Genomic DNA, 19,597 nt, shown 5'->3' on the forward strand with positions numbered 1-19,597 from the left:
AAGATAAGAGACAGCCTTGGAACATCGGCAGTCTATTGATATGAAAGGGTCTGCCGTGGATTACAAAGTGAAGTTCATACTCTGTAAAACACACCGCCGCCGACAGATTGGCTCAGAAAACATCCAGAGGGCAACGAGGATATCAGGTCCATGGCAGCTGGGCAGCTGCTGTGCATTTATAAACTTTCTCCTGTAAGAATGCTGAGAATTTTCTGAAATCACCATAACGTATTATGTCTTTACAAGCAACCGGCCAGCTTCAAAAGCCACCCGCTGCTAGCCAAATCAATTTCATGAAAAGAAAGGAAAGCACCATACAAATGGCTCTTTATGAGAAAATTAGCACCGGCTATAACTCTAATATAATTTTACTCCAGAATAATCCCATCGCCCTAAGTGAGATCATTCCACCAGTAGTGGCCTAAAGATCACAACTGATTCCCACACTCTTAACTGTATTATTATATACACACACACATTTGAGCTTGATATTGCACATCTGAACAATAAATACACCATGTAGCAGCATCCTAGATATGAGAAGCCCCTTTGAGTCCTAAGCAATTTCGCCCCTTGATTTCAGGAAACTGAAACAGTTCAGTGGACAATTTGTGGAACATTTGGTACCCGGCACCTAGAATTCAGCATCCTAGAGTCAAGGTCTTAGAACTACAGAGAACTGAAAATTGTCTGAGAGAATCTCTTCCCATATAAGCCCCACGTATTCCTGTAGGGGACGCGGGTGGCTCTGTGGTCTAAACAACTGAGCCTCCTGGGCTTGTCGATCAGAAGATCAGCGGTTAGAATCCCTGCAACTGCGTGAGCTCCTGTTGCTCTGTCCCAGCTCCTGCCAACCTAGCAGTTTGAAAGCATGCCAGTGTGAGTAGAGAAATAGATACTGCTGTGGCAGGAAGGTAAACGGCGTCTCTGTGCGCTCTGGTTTCCGTAACGGTGTCCCGTTGCACCAGAAGCAGTTTAGTCCTGCTGGCCACATGATCCAGAAAGCTGTCTGTGGACAAATGCTGGCTCCCTTGGCCTGAAAGCAAGATGAACGCCGAAACCCCATACTCGCCTTAGACTGGACTTAAACATCCAGAGTCCTTTACCTCTACCTTTTATTTAACTGCTTGGAAAAAAATCACTGAAGCCAGAGAGATACTCCTGGTGCGTGGAATTTCCGTGTTCTGCGTAGCTTCTAGCTCCTTCCCATGACTAATAAAAGCAGAACCAGTTATGCAAAATTGGGGGGGGGGGGATATGTGCATAGACTATTCGTTTGCATAATTTATTCCAGTTAAATAATTTAATTCTTAGAATCATAGAATCATAGAATCATAGAGTTGGAATAGACCACAAGGGCCATCGAGTCCAACCCCCTGCCAAGCAGGAAACACCATCAGAGCACTCCTGACATATGGTTGTCAAGCCTCTGCTTAAAGACCTCCAAAGAAGGAGACTCCACCACACTCCTTGGCAGCAAATTCCACTGTCAAACAGCTCTTACTGTCAGGAAGTTCTTCCTAGTGTTTAGGTGGAATCTTCTTTCTTGTAGTTTGGATCCATTGCTCCGTGTCCGCTTCTCTGGAGCAGCAGAAAACAACCTTTCTCCCTCCTCTGTGTGACATCCTTTTATATATTTGAACATGGCTATCATATCACCCCTTAAGCTCCTCTTCTCCAGGCTAAACATGCCCAGCTCCCTCAGCCGTTCCTCATAAGGCATCGTTTCCAGGCCTTTGACCATTTTGGTTGCCCTCCTCTGGACACGTTCCAGTTTGTCAGTGTCCTTCTTGAACTGTGGTGCCCAGAACTGGACACAGTACTCCAGGTGAGGTCTGACCAGAGCAGAATACAGTGGCACTATTACTTCCCTTGATCTAGATGCTATACTCCTATTGATGCAGCCCAGAATTGCATTGGCTTTTTTAGCTGCCGCGTCACACTTTTGGCTCATGTCAAGTTTGTGGTCAACCAAGACTCCTAGATCCTTTTCACATGTACTGCTCTCAAGCCAGGTGTCACCCATCTTGTATTTGTGCCTCTCATTTTTTTTGCCCAAGTGCAATACTTTACATTTCTCCCTGTTAAAATTCATCTTGTTTGTTTTGGCCCAGTTCTCTAATCTGTCAAGGTCGTTTTGAAGTGTGATCCTGTCCTCTGGGGTGTTAGCCACCCCTCCCAGTTTGGTGTCATCTGCAAATTTGATCAGGATGCCCTTGAGTCCATCATCCAAGTCGTTGATAAAGATGTTGAATAAGACCGGGCCCAAGACAGAACCCTGTGGCACCCCACTAGTCACTCTTCTCCAGGATGAAGAGGAACCATTGATGAGCACCCTTCGGGTTCGGTCAGTCAGCCAGTTACAAATCCACTGAGTGGTAGCATAGTCAAGACCGCATTTTACCAGCTTCTTTACAAGAATATCATGGGGCACCTTGTCAAATGCCTTGCTGAAATCAAGGTAGGCTACATCCACTGCGTTCCCTTCATCTACCAGGCTTGTAATTCTGTCAAAAAACGAGATCAGGTTAGTCTGACATCACTTATTTTTCAGAAATCCATGCTGACTATTGGTGATCACAGCATTCCTTTCTAGGAGCTCACAGACTGCTTGCTTAATGATCTGCTCCAGAATCTTCCCTGGTATTGATGTCAGACTGACTGGGCGATAATTATTTGGGTCCTCTCTTTTCCCCTTTTTGAAAATAGGGACAACATTTGCCCTCCTCCAGTCTGCCGGGACTTCGCCTGTTCTCCAGGAATTCTCAAAGATGACTGCCAGTGGTTCTTCTTGAATTCTTCTTGAACCTGGGTTTTCAGAATACTGAAAAAATACAGGCACCGGTAAAACTTCAAACAAATGAGTCTCACATGAACCACCTGCTGTTGAAGTGTCCCATTGGGGGATCAAATGATTTCCAACGTAACATATTTCCTACACATACATAACTAGCATGTTGGAGAGAAGGCTCTGAGCTAGATTTTGTTTGGCATTCTGATTTTGTATGCCTGAAGTGGAAGCGTTTTATGTCAGGGAGCACTTGGATTTTGTTACGGGTGAACTCCCCACAGCTTAATTTGGAGTTGGCTCAGTATTTATGAGCTTCATGAGCACAGCTTTGGGAAACGTTTATGGTTTCTAAATATTCCCTCGTTGCTTCTAACATGGGCACATATGCCCATGAACGCTACCATGATAACATTCATGTTATCTGCTTGCCTCTGAACTCCTGTGACCCCTGTCTGTATCCACCCCACAACGCCAGCCAGGATACAGAGCTGCTTGGAAAAAACTCTCATTTCAACGAAACATCCAGGGGCAGGAGAGGGTTTTCCATCTGTGTGGAGGACAGCAACTGCGCAAAATATTTGCAATGAAGATAATTGACCCAGAGTAAATACTTATCAAACTAAAGGCTGCTTAGTTTGGTAGTTTGGTCATGTAAATCCGTGGCAATCAATGAGAGCGTCACACTAAATAACTCTTCTAGATGCACCCACAAAAAGCCAGTGTTCCCACATTACGTTCTGTTCATGTACAATCTTTTTACCTGAGTACACAACACTTGCGCTATACACTCTTAAAGTTTTTCACATGTAATATTCAAGGCATGTGCAGTCTGCATACTTCTGTCCACAATAGCTGAACCATGCAAATCAACAAGTGTTCACTCTTCCACACAAACGCTTGTACGTGTGTACAGACAGCGTGTACCTGTGTCGGGTGCAACGAGTGAACAAGCCTACAGTTGCACAGCAAACAACAACAGTTTCAATGAGACTATGGGGTTAATATTAAAGAACTCTGGGTATCCACCTTCAAAGAGGCTGACCTCGTCTCCTTCCCTTCTCAGTGTGGACTGTGCATGTACAGAATTCTATTTAACATTCTAAACCAGGGAAGAACTTCTGGGGGAAGTGGCACTCATCTTGTAATAAAGTTGAGCATTATGAACTTTGCTTTTTAAAGGAATTTTCACTGGGGAAATAAACTCAAAAGGAGCACTTTAAAACCACAAGATAGCGAATTTTTAACCTTTACATTAGACACACATTTAAATAGTAAATTATTTTAATTTTTAAAAACTTGGCATTTAAAATTTAGCTAAAAGATCTACAAGACTGAAATATATTTTTTTAAATACAAAATCCCATTCAGTATAAATTTTTGGAACAGCCTGACATCGTCTCCTGACTCTGGCTGAAGAAATGGACAGCAGCAGGCCTGGGATTGTAATAGGCTTTACCAAGCCCATTCGGAGCTATGTTTAGTTGTGCATTAACAGTCTGCGCTCTCATACTTGTTTGCATGTCATTGATTTTTTTTTTTTAATGGGACCACAATGTTCAGCCTCCCCTCCTTCCCCCAGACTGCACACAAGAGTTTGAAAGCCTTGAATGGCATAGACACAGGTTTTGCTTAAAACAAGGTGGCAAATCATCAATCACAGAATTTGGAGGAAAATCTGAACAGCATTTAGAGCTGCATTTCCTTTCCCCCAAATGTAAACTGGAGCCAAACAGAATTAAAAGGGCATGACTTGAGGGTGGAAGAGGATTTTGAGTTCCTTATGGGAGATTCATGAAGACTGCAGGGGTGGGGCTCCCCCCCCCCCCATTTTATATATTAAGAAATGTCGTGCTGTGTAAAACTGCATTATTCCCCCAGGGTTTCATCTACTTTTGAATCTGCTTCTTGCATCCCTTGACCAACTGGCCCCTGACTCACAAAATCTTTATGCCACAGTAAATTGGGCAGTGGTGTGACGGAGCCAACAATGTCCTCTGCTTGTGTTTAGTAAAACAGAGGCTCTTAAAAAAGGATTATTGCCCGGATAAAATTGGAAAGGCAACATCTGTGCTAAAAACAGTCCCTGAGCCATACCGATTCTCCTGGAAATGCGTTAGGCAAACGAACCAAGAAGATACACAACTGCTATTGTTAGGCCACTGCATAGACAATCAATCAATTCCATCCTGATCCTACACAGACGTTTTAATTACTGCCATAAATCATTATCTGAAGGTTACCAGACCTCAAAGACAGCAAAATCACCACTGAAGTTGTTTGGCTAAAGAAAATGGATCGAGGTGCTTCAGTTTAGAAAGTGACAGGGAGAACATTCTAGCAGAGCATTTTCTTTTTGCTGTCAAATAACATTTGGATTCCCGTCCCCTGCCCCACCGCCTTTAGAAAAAACAATTGGGATCATTTCTCCTCTGTTTTTATTATTTATTTAATTAATTAACTAACCCACCGAATGTAAACAAACTGATCTGGGTACCAGACAAGTCTATGGTAGCGTGAACAAATACATTCATAAAACCATTCATAGTCTAGCACATGAGTAGGCAACCTAAGGCCCGGGGGCCAGATCCGGCCCAATCGCCTTCTAAATCCGGCCCGTGGACAGTCTGGGAATCAGTGTGTTTTTACATGAGTAGAATGTGTGCTTTTATTTAAAATGCATCTCTGGGTTATTTGTGGGCCATAGGAATTCGTTCATTTCCCCCGCCAAAATATAGTCCGGCCCCCCACAAGCTCTGAGGGACAGTAGACCGGCCCCCTGCTGAAAACGTTTGCTGACCCCTAGTCTAGCAAGTTGCCTTTCTGGGGAAGGCTTGGGCTGGTGAATGAAGTGATATGCAGACCTTTTAAGGATTTGACCAAATTGACAGGAAGACAGTGGATGTTTTGGAATATTCAGGCACAAAATGCAGACCCTGCTAGTGTCCCTATATTCCAGGGACAGTCCCGGATTTACAGAAGCCATCCCAGTTTCTGATTTGATCCCAGAATGTCCCGCTTTTCCTTAGGATGTCCCTATTTTCATTGGAGAAATGTTCGCTGGTATGGAATTATGTGACCCCTGAGCCAAGGAGACAAGTAACTATACAGCCTTTAGAAGACATTTGAAGGCAGCCCTGTATAGGAAAGATTTTTAATGTTTAATGTTTTATTGTGTTTTACTATATGTTGGAAGCAGCCCAGAGTGGCTGGGGCCACCCATTCAGATGGACGGGGTATAAAGAATAAAATTATTATTGTTATTATTATGGAATAGGACGTCCCTATTTTCATTGGAGAAATGTCAGAGGGTATGAGCGATTAATTCTGCCACTTCCCTCCACTCCACCGTTGAACAATAAATCACCGTTGAAAGGGAAATTGAGGCTGGCTTATTAAAAGGTCTCCTTGAATTTAATGACTGCTTTTGTGCTAAAAGGTAAAGGTAAAGGCCGCCTGGACGGTTAAGTCCAATCAAAGGCGACTGTGGGGTTGCGGTGCTCATTTCGCTTCAGGCCAAGGGAGCCAGCGTTTGTCCACAGACAGCTTTCCAGGTCATGTGGCCAGCATGACTAAAGAGCAACGGAACACCATGACGGAAACCAGAGCAGCGCACAGAAACGCCATTTACCTTCCCGTTGCAGCGGTACCTATTTATCTACTTGCACTGGTGTGCTTTTGAACTGCTAGGTTGGCAGGAGCTGGGACAGAGCAACAGGAGCTCACCCTGTTGCGGGGATTCGAAACACTGACCTTCCGATCGGCAAGCCCAAGAGGCTCAGTGGTTTAGACCACAACACCACCCACGTCCCTTTACCTTTACCTTGCTTTTGTGCTACACAGGCAGTGACACCGGCAAACCACTGCCACTGCTAATTCCTGTTCAGGTGTCCCTTCCCCTCGTACAGTACTTCTGTACCTGGTGCAGCTGCCGCAGGGAGTTTGGAGCAGCAAACTTCTGAAGTCTGTGTGTTTATTATGCTACTCATGGTTCTGGCAAAGAACGCCCTTGCATGAGTTCTGCCTGCCGGGCTGTTAGCCAAACGGCGGCTCCTCTGAGCTCCCAAGGTGCCAGGCGGATCAGACAAGGTCACCTCAACCTGGGCAATGAAAGAGAGCTTGTTTCATTTCAGAGATACCTTTCAACACTGGAACGACTTGCCCCCATCCCCGCTTCCCCCTCTCCCAGGCACTCTCATCAGCAACCTTGCACAGTGCAGCCAGCCAGCCTGCGTTCAGTCCCTTACTCTGAATCAAGCGAGCAAGCAGTGGGCTGCAGGCCAAAGTCCTTACGCCTTAATTCTTCCACTTCCCTCCCCACTCCCTTCCTAGCATAAAGCCATTTAAAGCTGGCATGTAAAAAAATTGTGTCAGGAGAGCTGGAAAGCGTTTCGGCGGAGGCCTCCCACAGGAATAATGTTTGCACACCGTCTGCAAAAACACTTTGCAACTTCTGTTGAAAACGGCAGGATTGAAAGGCACTTTGAGGACAAAGCAAGTTGCCGGACTCATTTGCTAGAGGTGCAGATGCAGAACGTGTGTGGATCACCAACAAGACCAACTGCTGAGGTCCATCTCCGTGATATTCCTGCATGGGCTGCAACTTCCTTAGGCGGCTGGGCACCAACCATATCATTTTAAGATGCCCAGGGCCAGGGAAGTGTTATCTGTGGCCCTCCGTATGTTGCTGGACTCCAATCCCCATCAAGCTCAGGCAGCAAGGCCAGGAGCCAAGGATGAGAAGAGTTGTAGCCTAAAATATATATGGAGGGCTGCATGTCCCCCATCTCTGTCCTAAACTCACCACAGCTGCCAGCTCCATGACGGACTGTCTTTCCCTTCCATCTTTTTTGCCAAATCCACAGGATGAGACATATAAAATATCCAATGGATGGGGCTTCCCCAATTTCCTTTGGGGGAGTGTTCCAGAGGGTTGGTGCTACAGCTGAAGCAGCCTCAGAGTTTTCCAGATGGCCATCTGCAGGCCAAGAGAGGATCATTAGGTTCTCCTCTGCTGATTGTCAAGGCCAATTTGACCTGTAACAGAGGAGGAGGTCATACTCTACAATATTTCTCCGAAGAAAATAGGGACGTCCTACGGAAAAGCGGGACATTCCAGGATCGGATCAGAAACCAGGACTGCTTCTGTAAATCCGGGACTGTCCCTGGAAAATAGAGTCTGTATACCCTCCAACATTTCTCTGATGAAAATAGGGACATCATATTCCATTTATATATATTTTACAATTTAGAATATTCATTTAAACAACCTTAAAATATCAATGACTTCCTTTCTTTTCTTTCCGTGGTTCATTTTGCATAGCGTAAACCCCTGCTTATTTTATATAAACTGAAACATTCAGTATTCCATTATTACTTCCATCAAAACTTATTTACACTGTTGAATTTATCTTAATGCTGCCAACGTTTTCAAGTGTACACAACTTCCCCATGTATTCAATAAACATTTTCCAATCTTCTTTAAACAAATCTTCTTCTTGCTCTATTATTTTATAAGTTAGATCCGCAAGATTATTATTATTTTTTTAAAATGATATTTATTGCTTTTAAACCTTACAAAAAGAAAAGAAGAAAAGAAGAAAAAAAGCAAAAAAGAAAAAGAAAAAACAATACAATACAATATATAAACAATACAGAACGCAACATTAACATTAACACATTATACAAAACAAAAGCAAAAACAATTCAAAAAACACACATCATACCATCTCAATATCCTCTCTTTCATTCCCTTGATTCATCGACCTCCTCTCACCTCCCTTTTTGTATTCCATTTCTATTAATTGTTTCAGCAAATCCTTTCCCTCTTTCTCTTTTTTCTGTCATGTAATTATCTTAACATATTTTAACCTTATTTTCCATTAATACTATAATACTTATTTACACTTAATACCTTAAAATATTTCTACTAAAGCCGTATAATTCCCTTCCAACATTTTTCTAACACTCATTAATTTTACATTAATTTTACATTATTTCCATATATAGATTTTAAACTTTTTCCAATATTCTTCCACCGTCTCTTCTCCCTGGTCTCGGGTTCTGCCAGTCATTTCCGTCAGTTCCATATAGCCCGTCAACCTGGTGATCTTCTGTCCGAGGCTCTTAACTCTTTTCCAGGTCCCTTCTGCAAGTCTTCTTCATATTTATACATGCACTTTATTTTATCTTCTCCTGATCTTGTGCTTATTTTCCTTCCTTTGATGCGGAAAAGTAGATCTCCGGGAAATTCCCATCTAGCAATGTTTTTATTCCTTCTCAACAAGTCAGCCAAATCTCCATAGTTAGAACTGAAATTCAAAAGATATTTCCAGTCGTGTTTCAAAGTTCCTCCAAGTCTGGCAGTCCCCACAACTCCAGTCTCCTCCTGACCCAAGTCCAGGTCCCAAAGGTCAATAAACCCCTGCATGAGGGGATCTATCCAACTTTCTTTCTCCAGTCCAAGCGGGGCTCCAATCCTAAAAGTCTGACTTTCTCTAAATTCAGTCTTGAAAGGCATCAACTTATAATCTAAGGCTGGGGCTCTCTCCCTCTCCACTTGTGCCACTTTAGGTTCCACAGCAAAAACTTTCTCCCCCGCCTTCTCCTCAATTTGCCATATCAAAATAGATCCCTGTATCGATTCCTGAATAATTTCTGTATTAATATTAACTTTTTGTGCCAAATTAGTCACTTTTTGTTCCAAGTTATCAATTTTTATAGTCCTCGCATCCGTCTTCTTATGAAGCTGTTCCAATGAATCATTGATCTTACATAATGCAACCACTAAGGCTTCTTCTGTCAACATTCTTAACGGTCCAAGGTCAATCCCAGATTCTCACAGTTTTATCTTGCAGGTGGAAATTCCCCCAGCTCAGCTCTTGTAACAATTTCAAAGGCTTCCTCTAGGGGGAAACAAATTCTAATTGTATCAATCCTTTTAAGCACAGTTCAAACAATAAAGTTAGTTTCAATTTTCAGTTACTTTTACTCCTTTTTAAATGCAGAAGGAGACAATGGAAACAATGTATTTCTCTTCTTTAACTTACTGTCAGCAGACGATCTATTCACAGTCAATGAGCATATCCAAAATTTCAATCTTACTAGCAGCCCGTTTCCAGGTTCAGAGCGGTGGTAATTTGACTTTCTTCACTCTCTCCTGCAGGCTTACGCGATCTTAAATTTCCCCCCTCTTCTCCTGCTTCCAAGGGGGGTTTGATGATTTAACCGATGGAAGTTTAATCCTTTATGAAAGACTTTCCAAGGCTTTAGCTTGCAGCCTCTTTGCTTCAATCTATTTACAAAAGGGGAAGGCGGACTTCCTGTTTGAAACCTCCCCGTTTTGGTGCCAAATTAAGACGTTTAAAAATCCAATTTTCCGTTCTACTCACGGGTAGTTGTTTTAAGATCAAATTGTCCACAGGAAAAAGTCAGCGCTCTCCTGCAACAGCAACGCGGCTTCACTCCGTGAAAGAAGCAGTCGATTCGAAGCACCGCGCCACTCACCCCACGTCGCTCCGGATCCCCGTAGCCGGGTTTCCCCGCGAGTAGGGGAGGCGCAGAAGGTGCCAGCCGAATCCCACGTCCACAAGCTTCTCCCGCCTGTGGTTTTTAGTGGGTCTCCGCCTTCGCCGTGGCAGCCAGACCCTGATTTCCACGGAGCAGATTCCTCCCGATCAGAGGAATTCCGCCATTGCCGGAGGCGCTAACCCGGAAGTCCAGATCCGCAAGATTATTACAGTGGTACCTCGGGTTAAGAACTTAATTCGTTCCAGAGGTCCATTCTTAACCTGAAACTGTTCTTAACCTAAAGCACCACTTTAGCTAATGAGGCCTCCCACTGCCGCCGCGCCGCCAGGGCACAATTTCTGTTCTCATCCTGAAGCAAAGTTCTTAGCCCGAGGTACTATTTCTGGGTTAGCGGAGTCTGTAACCTGAAGCGTCTGTAACCTGAAGTGTATGTATCCCGAGGTACCACTGTATTTTATCTATACCCCGCACATCTTTCTGGGTTGCCCCAGCCACTCTGGGCAGCTCCCAACATCTATAAAAACGTAATAGAACTATACAGGGCTGCCTTGGCTCAGGGGTTGCATAACTCCATACCCTCCAACATTTCTCCAGTGAAAATTGGGATGTCCTAAGGAAAAGTGGGACAGTCCAAGATCAAATCAGAAACTGGGATGGCTTCTGTAAATCTGGGACTGTCACTGGAAAATAAAGGCATTTGGAGAATCTGGGAGGTCTTCCTGCTGTCCTCATCTCAAGTGGTTTAGAGTTTTATCTGTCAACAGCAAAACCCCGAACTTGGCTCAGTAGCTAATAGGTAAGCAACCAGTGCGGCTTAAGTAAGGCTAGGTGTACAACTCGGTACTCTAGCCACAGCACTCACTCTGTACTGGCTGCAGTTTCTGAACCAAGCACTAAGGCAGCCCCACACAGAGAACATTACCGCAATCTCAACATGAAGTGACCAATGCATGAATCATTGTGGAGAGCCCATCTTTGTCCAGGTTGGGCTGTAGCTGTTGTACCAACTGGAGCTAGGAATGAGCACTCCATTTGAAATGTAGGTGTGTTCCCACGAGGCAAGACACAGTGATAACAGTAAGAACCTCTATTGAACTAACAGAACTGGACACCGGGGGCAAAGCAACTGCTTATATACGTTTCTGAAGGCCTGGGCCACTCCCACTCCCAACGTGATTGGCTGTCTAAACTTCCAAGCTGCGAATCATGACTCAGAGTTTAAGGGCCAATGGCAAAGGCCCAAATCCTGAAATGCTCTGTGACTGGATATCATGTATCGAATCAGAACATAGGGGCTCAAAATACTTAGTCCAGACTCAAGCTCAGGCAAACACAGACCACTGAATACAGAACACCATCTTTCAGAGGAAGTTCCCCACCCTGGCCAAGAGTTAGGAGGTTGGAATGATTCAGACCACAGAGGCTTGGGAATGGGAGGTGAAGTGGGGAAGGGCCAACATCAGAAGCACCCCCAACCCTCCACCTCATCTGTGAAATTTCACAGGTCTTTAGGTAGCTCAGGATAACCAAGAGCCTATTTTCTACATAAAGTCCAATATTTCTGTCCCCCCCCCCCCTTTTTTTGGTGAAACCCAGTTTCATTAAGTTAGCAAGCTCTAATGAGCAGGCTAAGGAAATAACAAGAGGCCTTGCTGCAACAGGAAACAAAGTAGAATCTTAACTAAGAACGTGCTGGCTGGGAAATGCGCTATTGTTAGAGCTTGGAGATTTTAAAATCCCTCAGCAATTATTGACCAGCTTCTGCAAGTTTGGCAAGCTGGGGTCCTTTCTTTCTTTCTTTCTTTCTTTCTTTCTTTCTTTCTTTCTTTCTTTCTTTCTTTGCAAGGAAGGCAGCTCAGAAGCATATGAAAGTTGCAACCCATCAGATAACTGCAGTTGGCAGTAGCAAAAGGATATGATTCAAAATCAGGCGATTTTACTAATCAGAAAACACGAAGCCTTTAGATAGATGATAGGGCTGGTTATCAGCAAGAAGCACATATTGCAGGAAGGGGATCTTGGTGAATCTGTGTATCTGAAAATATCTTGCAACAATGGTCTGAGCCCAACCTACCCCACACAGGACCGTTGCTATGAAAATAAAACAGGGAGGGGGAGAACCACAGGTACCTTGCTCACCTGGGCATCTTGGTGGAAGAGTGGGATAAAATTATAATCAATCAATTAAATCCCTGGATTTTCCATATATAGATACAGTATATATTCAAAAGCGATTTTGTGGCATGTTTGAGTGGGTGGGATCTAACTGGCATTTAGTAATAAAACATAGGTTGCAACTATACGCTCTCTCTGAGGTTCCAACATCAATTTCCTCCCATCGCTCCCAGGAGCGTTTCAGGAGGAAACGGGACACAATAAAGAAGACAGGGCTGCAGGACCCAAGGGTTGAGTTCAGCGAGAACAGAGCCCGCCATACGGCACTCTGAAGCAACCTACCTGACGTTGCACTGGGCTAAGGGGACAGATGGAGGCAGGGGGTGATGCCTGGATTTTAAAACTTTTTTAAAAAACCAGTTGATTGGCACTGACAGTATGCTTTCAAAGGGGACTGGCCAAAACAGATGATCAGATTATGGGCAGTTACAGGGATAAGAACAACAACAACATATGCCACCAATCTGATTGGGTTGCCCAGTCCACTCTGGGCATATTATAAAACCACAGTAAAACTTCAAATATTAAAAACGGCCATCAGATGTCTTCTATGTCCTTAACACCTGATGGGAGGGCGTTCCACAGGGAGGGTGCCACCACCAAGAAGGCCCTCGTGTCTGGTCACCTGTAACTTCTCGCAGTGAGGGAACCACCAGAAGGACCCTGAAACTGAACCTCAGGGTCCGGGCTGAACAGTGGGGGTGGAGAGACGCTACTTCAGGTATACAGGGAAGTCCTTTTGATGTTGTCTTCTGATGTCCTAATGACATCAGGTGATTGGCAGGTGGGTGGCCCAACCCACCCTTTCAAAGTGGGTTCATGGAGGGGGAGGAGTATCCAGCCTGCCAGAGAGAAACAGTTCACCACCCTTGTTTTAAAGTATTGGCTCTAGCTGGGTGGGGTGGGATTTTGGTTCCACCTCAGGCCGCTAAATGCCTTGGGCTGCTGCTCCACTCATGTGAGTTTTCCAGGAGCAGGATGTGAGCTCCACATGGATCATTCTGACCTTGCTTACACTAGATGCATAAGAATGCTAAACTGTACAGAAACCAAAGCAGCAGCTTTTCACACAACCCCCTCCTGTTTTTCATTCAACTTGCTTAAAATTAAAACTAACATTAATGCTGGTGCAAGAACTCAAAATGTAAACTTCCAAAAAAGCCAGAAAAGATGTTTTTTAGTAACTTGCAAAGCTATAAATTTGGTGGAAACCCCATTAGCATCCATACTAATTCTCCCTCCCCCCCCAAATTAAATTGGATTCTCGTATAAATAAATAACATGCATGACAGCTTCCTAGGAATCCACATATTAATCCCTCTGACAGTTTCTCAGTGTTGCTTCTGCACAGTGGACTAACTTTGATTATTAGCACTCTGGTAGTGATGTGGCTGTTTTCAAAGGCATTTGTCATCTACCAGCAACTCCCAGCTATCAGCCTAAACAATTGGTGAGGTTACTGGCAGACTCTACTGCCATTTGAAGGCAGAGCCAAACAGTACATTTAAGGTAAAGGTAAAAGACCCCTGGACGGTTAAGTCCAGTCAAAGGCAACTATGGGGTTGCGGCACTCATCTCATTTTCAGGCCGAGGGAGCCGGCATTTGTCCAGAGACAGCTTTCCTGGTCATGTGGCCAGCATGACTAAACCGCTTCTGGTGCAACGGAACACCGTGACGGAAACCAGAGCGCACAGAAACACCGTTTACTTTCCTGCCACAGCGATACCTATTTATCTACTTGCACTGGTGTGTTTTCAGACTGCTAGGTTGGCAGAAGCCGGGACAGAGCAAGGGGAACTCACTCCATCGTGGTGATTCAAACTGCTGACCTTCTGATCGGCAAGCCCAAGAGGCTCAGTGGTTTAGAGCACAGTGCCACCCGCATCTAAAGCACATCCAACACACTTTTAAAACGCGTTGCTTCCCCCAAAGAATCCTGGGAGCTGTACTTTCCTTCTCAGAGCTTCACACTACCCTTAACTACCTTAAGATGGTCTTCGCCAGCCTGCTGCCCTCCACAGCAACAAACTTTTGCAGCTACTGCTTAGGGAATTCAATGCATGCCTACCATTCGGATTGCAAGCCCATTTGCTTCGGCAGAGAAAAGGCCAACGCCATGCACACAAAGGGATGGAGAGGTACATTTGTGCAGGAGCTCCATGCAAATGTGTCTCAGGATACACACCCAAGCTCGCTTATGTGTGCACATCACTCGATTACTGCAGCTAAATGTGTGAACAGGCTCCATGGAAAAGTATTGTTTTTGAGATATTAGACTTTCTCACTCACAAATGAAAGTCATGACTTGACCTCTGGCTTATTCCTCAGTCCTGTTTCTTGGCTTGTCCTTCAGCCCTGCTTGGTTCATTTGTCCTGACTTGTGGCTTTATCCCTTAGCTCTGATCTTCTGGCACAACTTCTGGTTTCTGGCTTGTCTCCTACCACTGTCTATAGGTAAAAAGTAAAGGTAAAGGACCCTTGGATGGTTAATTCCAGTCAAAGGTGACTATGGGTTGCGGCACTCATCTCGCTTTCAGGCCGAGGGAGCTGGCGTATGTCCACAGACAGGTCATGTGGCCAGCATGACTAAACCGCTTCTGGCACAACGGAACACCGTGATGGAAGCCAGAGCGCATGGAAATGCTGTTTACCTTCTCGCCGGAGTGGTACCTATTTATCTACTTGCACTGGTGTGCTTTCAAACTGCTAGGTTGGCAGGAGCTGGGACAGAGCAACGGGAGCTTACCCCGTTGTGGGGATTCGAACCGCTGACCTTCCAATCAGCAAGCCCAAGAGGCTCAGTGGTTTAGACCACAGCGCCACCTGCGTCCCTAATTACTGTCTACAATTCATCCCCGACACAGTGATAGAAGCAAGGGGTTTTCTTCAGCCGGAGCTCTTCTGAGCTGAGCTCCGGCACCTCTCAGGTGGGCGCCATTGCCATTCTAAAAGAACTCCAGCACCTCTTTTTCTAGGAAAAAACCACCGGATAGAAGTCTTGACTGAAGGGTGTGTGTGGAAATACTGGAGCTTCATGGATATCAAACCACCTTCAATTTAGCAAAGTATCAACCAACACTTTGCCCCCTAGGCAAGGCTATTTCTGCTCACCATTCTTCTCTCACCCATAGCTAATTCGCCTTCATTTGAAATTCTGCTTTATTCCAGCATTTCTCCAGCTGCTGTTCATTTGGGACACATTGTGTGTTTAGATCTACCTTTCATATATATATATTTTTAAAAAATCTGAGCATGCTAGTTTACGAGAAGGTATAACCGCCAGCTTACAAAATATATTAAGTTCACTAATACTGTATGCTTTTAATGGTTTGGGTCTAAAACATCACTTTAAATGGAGCAGGCTTTCCTCCAAGGAAAGCAAACAGGGTTATTTCAGGAATAGCTATAATTGTAGTAGCTAGAGCAAATCCTTGGTCAGTTTCTTTTGCTGTGTGCACAGGATATCTTACAGTTTTTCTACAGCTCGTACCTTTGAATTCACCTTCGATCCCCTCTGGCGAAGGGCTATAAGTAACTATAAGTAACTATAGAACCTTTAGAAGACATCTGAAGGCAGCCCTGTATAGAATTTTTTTTTAATGTTTAATGTTTAATTATGCTTTTATATATGTCAGAAGCCACCTAGAGAAGCTGGGGCAGCCCAGTCAAATGGGTGGCGTATAAACATCTTCATCATCATCACTGAATAGGACATCCCTATTTTCATCAGAGAAATGTTGGAGGGTATGGAGCCAGTGTGGTGTAGTGGTTAAGAATGGTAGACTCATAATCTGGTGAACCGGGTTCGCGTCTCCGCTTCTCCACATGCAGCTGCTGGGTGACCTTGGGCTAGTCACACTTCTCTGAAGTCTTTCAGCCTCACTCACCTCACAGAGTGTTTGTTGTGGGGGAGGAAGGGAAAGGAGAACGTTAGCCGCTTTGAGACTCCTTCGGGTAGTGATAAAGCAGGATATCAAATCCAAACTCTTCTTCTTCTTCTTCTTCTTCTTCTTCTACCCAATCATTGTCTTTCCTGCCTCAGGGTGTTAAGCAGGTGGGAGAGACTGAAGAGACACACTTCAGGTATTACAATGGACAGGGAAGTGGTTCCAACCAACCTGAGAGCTGAAGGAGGCTGAAAAGGAAACAAGTGTTTGAAAGGAAGCATGTAGTCATCTCAGCCAGCTATAAAGGGACACTTGAAAAGCTTGTAGCCTTGTTGAGATGTATAAGACAGAATCAGATAAGTGCTGGAGATGCAAGGAGGTTGAGGGAACATTCTTCATATGTGGTGGACCAGTGAAAGAGTAAAAGAGTATTGGGAAATAATCCATAATGAATTGAAAAAAAAATGTTTAAAAGTACTTTTTGTTGGGGATAATTCAGACGGAAATTCCCAGGTGTCAAAAAAGGTTATTTATGTATGCCACTACTGCAGCCTGTGTTTTGTTAGCCCAAAAATGGAAAACAACCGAGGTCTCAGCTAAAGAAGAATGGCAACTTAAGCTGATGGAATATGCACAGTTTGCAGAACTAACATATAGAATAAGAGAACAAGAACATACGTTTAGAGAAGATTGGGAAATGTTTATTGAATATATGGTGTACACTTAAAAGATTGGCAGCATTAAGATAAGTTCAACAGTGTAAATAAGTTTTGATGGATGCAATAATGGAATTCTGAATGGTTTAGTTTATGTAAAATATGCAGGGATTTATGGTATGCAAAATGAACGATGGAAAGAGAAGAAGGGGAGGAATTGATACTTTAAGCATTTTTAAACGAGTATTCTAAATTGTAAAAAAGAAAATTTAATAAAAATTAGAGTGGTACCTCGGAAGTCGAATGGAATCCATTCCAGGAGTCTGTTCGACTTCCAAAATGTTCAGAAACCAAGGTGCAGCTTCCGATTGGCTGCAGGAAGCTCTTGCAGCCAATCGGAAGCCCCAGTAGCCACGTTCACAAATCAGAACACTCACTTCCGGGTTTGCTGCGTTTGGGAGCCACAATGTTCGACTCGCAAGGCGTTGGGGATCCGAGGTATGACTGTATATATATACTGTACATATAAACTGCCACCTCTTTAGTACACCGCTCAGAGGACTCAAAAATGCCTCTGTGTGATTTATCCATAGCTGTCAACCATCCCTTATTTGGCGGGAAAGTCCCTTATCCCAGCGCCGTTTCCCGCTGCTGTCCCTTATTGATGATATCCCTTAAATTTCCCGGGTTTCAAAGGAAGCAGCTCCCCTCCCTCCCTCCCTCCCTCCCTCCCTCCCTCCCTGCCGGCCAGGGAGGAGGGAGGCTCCAACTGTGTTGCTTGGCTGCATTGCTCACCCAATAAGGAGTCTAGGAACGACTGGGGGGTGGAGCTTGCGTGCCTTGTGCCAATCAAATCGGCCGCGTTGCCTGGGGACTCGCCTTTGCTCAGCGCTTCCCAGCAGAGAGGTGACGGTGGTTTTCCTTGCTGTATCCCCTTTGCCGGGTTGCTGCGCTGTGGGAAACACCGCTTGAGGCTTCGTTTGGCTGCTGGCTGGGCTTTCTGCCTTTGGCTCGGAGGGGCTCAGAAGTTGAACATACCTGTGCTTGGAATTGGATGGATACGTCATCAACGGCCCACTCACCCTTGCCGGGGAAAAGGTCTGTCTGGAGCAGGGGCACATGGTGGGGGAAAAGGAAAGGAGCTGGTTGAGTACAATGGTGGGCGGTGAACTCGTGCGGGGGGGGGCTTTTGGATTTGTTTTGGAGGCTCCTTCGATTGACTGTTATGGGGGAAAGGAAAGGAGCTGGCTGACTAAAATCCCTTATTTTGGCTGCTGATCCCTTATTTTCGAGGCTGCTGGTCCTTTATTTTCAAATCTGTAAGTTGACAGCTGTCAGGGGTTCAGGGACAGAGGCACAGGGTAGGCAGGAGATGGAGAGCGATGGGGATGAATCCCAGGACAGCGAGGAAGAGGATGACAATGACTCTAGAGATTCCATGAGTCTTTCCAGCGAATCAGAGGATTCCCAGAAGGGGGCGCCGGTGGTCAAGGCCAGGGGAGCCCCAGGGGGGACGTGTCAGGAGCAGGGGGCCAGCGGGGGATCCCAAAGTGGCAGCTGGGCGTCAGGACCAGCCTCCCCGCCAGAGTGCAGCGAAGGGGGTGGAGGTTCCAGTGTATCAGGGGAGGCGGCTCCGGCAGTAGAGAAAGGAGGGAGGTCGGAGCAAGCCACCCTCCCGGAAGGGGAGGGGAGTAGTGAAGGGAGTAGCGTAGCTGTCAAAAGGAAAGTTAGAGGTTGGGCGCGCGCGCCAAGTTCAAATGTAGAGGCGCGCGGAAGTACAGGGAGCCCGGAGGAGGGGCCAGGTCCCAAAGCCCGCAGGAGGGGGCAAGAGCAGTCTGATTCCGCGTCGGAGGAATCCAGGAGGGGCGAAACCCCAGCGGGCAGAAAGACCCTGCGGAAAAGGAAAGAGAGAAAGAGGTGGAGCAGCGCAAGCCTCTTAAACTGGTGCAGGGGAGGGACGGATTCAGAGGGGACTTCAGCGGTCTAAGCCTAGCAGATGTAGGGCTGCGCGCCTCAGATCTGAAGCAAACAATGAACTGCAATAAACACTTTTGTATATAAGAAAAGATAGGCGTTGGTCTTTTGTGAGCTGAGACTTGAGGCAGCCCTGACAACAGCTATGGATTTATCACCAGAATGCATCCAGCTTTGTCCTGCTTCCAGCGTCTGCCACTTCAGAGGCGCTGTGCTCATACCACACCTAGAATCCAGAGATGCTAGCAAATGTTTTTGTCTCCTTTTCATTCCCTGCCACCCACCCCTGGTATGTAACATTGACTGGGGCAGGTTGTCCCTAAACTACAATAACCAACCCAGAGGGGGTGGGTTTTATGGGAGAAATGCCTGCTCTACGAAGGACAAGTAAACACCGGCATTCCAGAAAGCGCAGTTGGGAATTCACATTCATTTCCTTTCCATACCACCGAAAGGCTCGTATTCTAAAACAAATCTGTTGTTTCACGTCCTGAATCTGCCTTTGGGCAGGGCATCCTCCGACAGGGTGGAGCGTCAGATTGTTAAAAGGAAAACACTGGCTATCGGCCAGCGGAAATGTCATACG

The 19,597-nt window shown here is 45.4% G+C and overlaps 2 long non-coding RNA genes across 2 annotated transcripts in view; one reads left to right on the forward strand and one right to left on the reverse strand.

Annotated features, from left to right (window-relative positions):
- Positions 1-6,889, reverse strand: part of LOC308458692 — a 33,576-nt gene extending 26,687 nt beyond the window's left edge. The window contains exon 1 of the long non-coding RNA XR_013977622.1: positions 6,612-6,889. This is a non-coding gene — a long non-coding RNA (uncharacterized lncRNA). The remainder of the gene's footprint in view (positions 1-6,611) is intronic.
- Positions 1-19,597, forward strand: part of LOC308458739 — a 395,423-nt gene that overhangs the window by 347,565 nt on the left and 28,261 nt on the right. The window lies entirely within an intron of this gene.

This window comes from Podarcis pityusensis, assembly GCF_964106645.2.
Source record: "Podarcis pityusensis genome assembly, chromosome: 1".
NCBI lineage: Eukaryota > Metazoa > Chordata > Lepidosauria > Squamata > Lacertidae > Podarcis > Podarcis pityusensis.